General features: G+C 45.8%; 1 pseudogene; it reads left to right on the forward strand.

Moving 5' to 3' along the window:
* Positions 1–2,901: 2,901 nt before the first annotated feature.
* Positions 2,902–6,601, forward strand: LOC118560407 (annotated as a pseudogene).
* The last annotated feature ends 49 nt before the right edge of the window (positions 6,602–6,650 follow it).

Below are 6,650 nucleotides of genomic sequence, written 5' to 3' on the forward strand. Positions count from 1 at the left end.
ATGCTGCTACATCATGTTTAACAGCTCTGATCTGTTTGCTTTTGGGCCTCATTGATTAGTCGCCATCATTAAACACTTTTCTCTGCTTAAAGTCAAAGATTTAGTTTGGACTGGAGCTCACTCTGATTGGTTCTGTTCCATGTTAATGAGCTAACTGGACTGTTTAGTCCCTCTCCCAAATTCATAGTGATTGAATCAAACCCAACATGGAACCAACTGGACTTTCTTTCTTTGTTCCTGAACCGTTTTGTCATCGTATCTGAAAGTCTTCCTCAGTTTTAGTGACTGAAGAGTTTCAGTTCTTCTCAGCTGGAGCTGGAACAATCACTGGGATCAGAACCAGAGACTTGGAGTTGTTCCCTCACAGGAGTTTAGAGCTGCAGCTGTTCTTCAGCTCTTAAATATCTCAATGGATTTATTACATTTCAGTTGAGCTTCAGACAAGTTAGAAGAACTGCAGCAACTCATTAAAATGGGTCAGAAATGCTCTGGTCTAAATGCTTCTCTAGATTTTTCTTCAACAGCTTTATTGTTACTTTGGGAAACTAATAAAATCCTGATTTCACTGCAAGGAATCATGTTGTGATATTTTAGCCAATCACCACCCCTAGTATGGACCGGTCTCCTCAGTCGGGGTCTGAGGTTCTGGAAATGACCCGTTACATTTCTTTAAGAGCCAAGAACAGAAACCCAGTTCCTCCCAGTGAGCTCTCAGATGTTCCAGTTCTATTTGCAGACAGAGGTTTGATCCGTTATCTCCAGAAATCAGCTGCCCTGTTCTGATGAAAACACCTTCATGTCTTCATGTCTGGAGTGTTGATGCTGATCAGGAGGTTCTGCTGCTTCCTGGCTCCATGTCAGACTAACAGTGGATCACATTTCCACGACCCGCTGGGAAATAGCTGGTAGAGCCAGTCTGACCCATCAAGACTTGGTTCCTGTGTGCGTTGTGAGAGCAGTTCAGCAGGGAAGGAAAGCTTCATCATGTGGTTGGTGGAACCAAGCTTAGCTGAAGTGGACCATCAGAGGTTCTGCTAGTTCTTAGTGGATCAGCAGGAACATTAAACATCTCCAACTACCTGGATCCTCTGGTTCTCTGCTCACATCCAGATGTCCTTCATGGACCTTTACCTTCTGATTGTCTCTGTGTGGACAGATATAATGTGAGCTCACTGGCTTCCAGGGACCTACAGGATCCATTTTAAAATACTCACCATCAGAACCAGGACAGAACCTTACATGGACACACAGCCACATATCTCAGACCTCCTCCAGGTCCACACCACCTCAGATCTAGTCATCAGAACCTGCTGGATATCCCACACACTGTGGGACTCACATGCTTACAGATTTACTGTGTTTCCACATCCAAGGACGTAGAGAGGAGTTGAGTTAGATAGGAACTGGATCATACCAGTGGCTGCACTCCTCTGAAGACTACTCCCGCTTTCTTTGTTAACCCAGAATGTGTAAAAGTTTAATGTTTTCTTTTTCTCTTGACTCTGTTTCCTGACTGCGTTAATTTAATTTAATCCAATTATATTTATATAACGGCAATTCATGAAACTTGTCATCTCATGGCACTTTCCAAAGTCAGATTCCATCAGATCCTCCAGGTTGGTCAGAAAGTTTCCTCCCTAAGGAAACCCAGCAGGTTGCATCAAGTCTCTCCAAGCAGCTGTTGATGGCTTTGCAGCAATCCCTCACACTGAGCATGTCTGAAGTGACAGTGAAGAGGAAAACTACCCTTTAACAGGGAGGAGAACCTCCAGCAGAACCAGAACCAGGCTCAGTGTGAACGCTCATCTGCCTCCACCCACTGGGGCTTAGAGAAGACAGAGCAGAGACACAGAAAGCACAGAAGCTCACATTGACCCAGGAGTACTTTCTATGTTAGAGAAGACAGAGCAGAGACACAGAAAGCACAGAAGCTCACATTGATCCAGTAATCTGTTTTGTGTTAGATGGTAATAGTGGATGATCTGTCTTCTCTGGATGATGTCACAGCTAACAGAACGCCAGACCAGGTGTACCTTCTATGAAGAGAAAAATGACAGAACAAAAAGTTAAAAGCTGAAATGACGACAAGCAATGCAGATTGGAGAGCAGTAGGAGAACTCAGCGCAGAGAGAGAAATAGACCCTGATGTCCTCCAGTAGCCTAAGCCTATAGCAGCACAACTATGGAGGTCAGGGTAACATGAGCCACTCTAACTATAAGCTTTGTCAAAATGAAAAATTTTAAGCTTAGTCTTAAAAGTAGACGGGGTGTCTGCCTCAAGGACCAAAACTGGGAGTTGGTTCCACAGGAGAGGAGCCTGATAGCTAACGGATCTGCCTCCCATTCTACTTTTAGAGTAACAGTAATAGTAATATCATCTTTATTGTCATTGAAACATACATTACAATGAAATTTGTTCGCTGCTTTAAACCCATCACCCTTGGGGAGCAGTGGGCTGCCATGTGCGGCGCCCGGGGAGCAATCTGGGGTTAAGTGGGGACGTCGTGGCCAAGTGGTTAGAGCAGCGCGTTTGCACTCAGAGAAGGATGCAAGTACCCGGTTCGATCCCCAGTGCCGGCACTCTGGGTCCCTGAGCAAGACCCTTAACCCCAGATTACTCCCCGGGCGCCGCACATGGCAGACCACTGCTCCCCAAGGGTGATGGGTTAAAAGCAGAGATACCACATTTTGTTGCTTTGTACTTGTGACAGTGCAATGACAATACAGTTAAATTATATTCTATTCTATTAAGCGTCTTGCTTAGGGACCCAGAGTGCCGGCACTGGGGATCGAACCGGGTACTTGCATCCTTCTCTGAGTGCAAGCGCACTGCTCTAATCACTTGGCCACGACCTCCCAAAAATTACTGTCACCTCCGTGAGTCGAACTCAGGTCTCTCACATGAAGGGCGGGAGCATTCACCACTGGACTATCGTCGGTATACTCTAAGTCTCCCACACCGGAACTCGATCCCGCAATCTCTTGCATGTAAAGCCTGTACTTTGTGTCTGAGCTATACTGTAGCCATAAAGAGACACTGAGAACCACCAGCAGACCTGCAGTCTGAGAGCGAAGTGCTCTATTAGACACAGAGGGACACAGTGGAAATTAATCCCATGTTGTCTGATAATTTTGCCAATCGAATGCATATATAGTAAAGAGAATTGGTCCAAGGACTGAACCCTGTGGTACTCCACAGGTGATCTTAGAGTTTGAGGAAGATTTATTATTAACATGAACAAACTGGAATCTGTCTGACAGATAAGATTTAATCCAGCCTAATGCTTTCCCCTTAATCCCTACAGTATGCTCAAGTCTTTGTAGGAGAATATTGTGATCAACTGTGTCAAATGCAGCACTGAGATCTAACAGGACAAATACAGACACAAGTCCATTATCTGAGGCCATGAGAATATCATTAGTGACCTTCACTAGAGCTGTTTCAGTGCTATGATGAGCTCTGAAGCCTTACTGAAACTCCTCAAGTAGGTCATTACTTTGTAAATTTTCACAAAGTTGATTAGCAACTACTTTCTCAAGAATTTTAGATAAGAAAAGAAGATTAGATATAGGTTTGTAATTTACTAACTCATCTTGATCAAGAGATGGTTTCTTAAGTAAAGGTTTAATAACAGCTACTTTAAAAGCCTGTGGTAAATATCCATTTACCAAGGATAGATTGGTATCAGTCCCTGAGCAAGACACTTAACCCCCAATTGCTCCCCAGGCGCTGCACAGTGGAAGCCCACTGCTCCCCAAGGGGATGGGTTAAGATGCCGAAGTGAATTTCTCCATTGTGAGATCAATAAAGTTCAATTATTATTATTATTATTATTATTATTATTATTATTATTATTATTATCCGTCCGTCCGTCTTCTTCCGCTTATCCGGGGTCGGGTCGCGGGGGTAGCAGCTTCAGCAGGGAGGCCCAGACGTCCCTCTCCCCAGCCACTTGGGCCAGCTCCTCCGGGGGAATCCCAAGGCGTTCCCAGGCCAGCCGGGAAACATAGTCCCTCCAGCGTGTCCTGGGTCTTCCCCTGGGCCTCCTCCCGGTGGGACGTGCCCGGAACACCTCTCCAGGGAGGCGTCCTGGAGGCATCCTGACCAGATGCCCGAGCCACCTCAACTGGCTCCTCTCGACGTGGAGGAGCAGCGGCTCTACTCTGAGTCCTCCCCGGATGACTGAGCTCCTCACCCTATCTCTAAGGGAGAGCCCAGACACACTACGGAGAAAACTCATTTCAGCCGCTTGTATCCGGGATCTCGTTCTTTCGGTCACGACCCAAAGCTCGTGACCATAGATGAGGGTAGGAACGTAGATCGACCGGAAAATCGAGAGCTTCGCCTTTTGGCTCAGCTCTCTCTTCACCACAACGGATCGGTACAGCGCCCGCTTCACAGCAGACGCTGAACCGTCTGTATTATTATTATTATTATTATTATTATTATTATTATTAAAATAGAGCCACTGATTAAAGGGTATACCTCCTTAAACAGCTTGGTTGGGATCGGGTCTAACATACAGGTAGAAGGTTTAGATGAAGCTAAAATTTTAGATAGCTCAGAAAGCTCTACTGCTTCTAAACAGTTCAGACACTGCGCAGGTTCTAAAGATTCCTTCAGCACTGCCTCACTTACTGAGGACAAGGTAATCATGTTTGGGAGGATGGCAATTATTTTATTTTTAATAGAATCAATTTTATTTATGAAGAATCCCATAAAATCATTACTACTAAGAGCTATGGGAATGGATGGATCAACGGAACTATGACTCTGTGTAAGTTTGGCAACTGTACTGAAGAGAAATCTAGGATTATTTTTGTTCTCCTTAAATAATGATGAAAAATATGCTGTTCTAACTCTGCGAAGGGTCTTTTTATACAACAGTAGACTGTCTTTCCTGATTAGGTAGGATTCCTCTTGGTGTGTAGAGCGCCATTTTGTCTCCAATTTCCTAACATTGTGCTTCAAGGAACGCAGCTCTGAATTAAACCAGGGAGCCAGCTTCCTCTGAATAATCACCTTCTTTTTCAAGGGAGTTACATTGTCTAATGCAGAACGCAATGAGGAAGTCACACCGTTAACAAAGTCATCTTACTGCAAGAGGTATGGAGTGAGAAGGACTTTCTCTACTTGAAAACGAAGCTGGCCTCTACTCATCGTAACTCTCATTACTTCAAAAGCGGAGTCACAGGAAGTGGACTGGCCATTCTTTCCAAACTCCAAATCCATGACACGTTCCTTTATCGCTACTCTTTGAACAGTTACCCTTACATGGCTCACCATGGGGACTGGTTTGGAGGCAAAGCCGGTGGAATGGCCATTCTGAATCTGGCGGCCCTGACTGCAAACGTCTATGTCACACAACTGTATGCAGAATTCAGCAGAGAGAAGGAGTCTTACCTGTCCCACAGAGTGGTCCAGGCCTGGGAGCTGCAGCAGTTTATCCGCCATACGTCTACAGGAGCAGATGTGGTCATTGTGGTAGGTGACATCAACATGCGCCCTCAAGACCTTGGCTGCAGACTACTGATGTCTTACACTGGACTGAGGGACTCTTATGTAGAAACAGCTAAATTTGATGGGTGTGAAAATGGTATGACTTTATTTGCAGATGACCTCTTCATCAGTAAAAATTAGCTCGTCCCCTTTGAAAAAGGTATTTGGATTGACTACATCTTGTTCAAGGGTTCCTCCAAAGCCGCTGTTTATTGTGATTTCATGTCCACCACCAAAGGCTCCGTTCCTGGCCATCTTCTCCCATATTCTGATCAGGAGGCTCTCACTGCCGAGTTATCGCTAGAATCTCACATTCCAGGTCAGACTGGAAGTGACAAGACTCAGGACACTCTTGCAGAGAAGCTAGCTGAGCTGGTTGACACTCTAACCGAGGCACACACAGAAGTCAAAATGGGCTTGCACTGTGCTGAGAGGATGCGCTACACCGCTGCACACACTGGATTGATGGGCTTGGCTCTGCTCTTCCTGGAGCTGGCCATAGCAGCGGTTCCCTGCTTCGCTCTGGGAGCCCAGCAACCTTTCCCTCATATATCCTTCTACCTGCTGGCCGCCCTGTGCTCATCTATCCTGTTGATCACCTATCTGCTGTACATATTTTATACCATGGAGCTGAAGTCTCTCCAGAATGGCACTGCAGTGTAGCTCAGATGGAAAGTGCAAGCTTTGCATGCAAGAGGTCGTGGGATCGATTCCAGGTGTGGAAGACTTGGAGTTTTGTATTGGGGAGTCGTGGCCGAGTGGTTAGAGCAGTGCGCTTGCACTCAGAGAAGGTTGCAAGTACCCGGTTCGATCCCCGGTCCTGGCACTCTGGGTCCCTGAGCAAGACCCTTAACCCCTGATTGCTCCCCAGGCGCCGCACAGTGGCAGCCCACTGCTCCCCAAGGGGATGGGTTAAGATGCAGAAGTGAATTTCTCCATTGTGAGATTAATAAAGTTCAATTATTCAATTATTATTAAGACCAGATGAGGCTGGCTGTAGGTAGTCTGTAAGAAAAGCTTAGAGGGTTTCCTGTAGGTCAGCCTCACAATGTTCCACAAAGGTCCCCAGAGGGGCAACAGCCCTTGGATCTAAAGGAATAACTTCAAACTAAAAGCTTATAGCAAAAAGGCTTTGGAGTCAGCTTTAGTC

Source organism: Fundulus heteroclitus, unplaced genomic scaffold, assembly GCF_011125445.2.
Source record: "Fundulus heteroclitus isolate FHET01 unplaced genomic scaffold, MU-UCD_Fhet_4.1 scaffold_43, whole genome shotgun sequence".
NCBI classification, from domain to species: Eukaryota; Metazoa; Chordata; class Actinopteri; order Cyprinodontiformes; family Fundulidae; genus Fundulus; species Fundulus heteroclitus.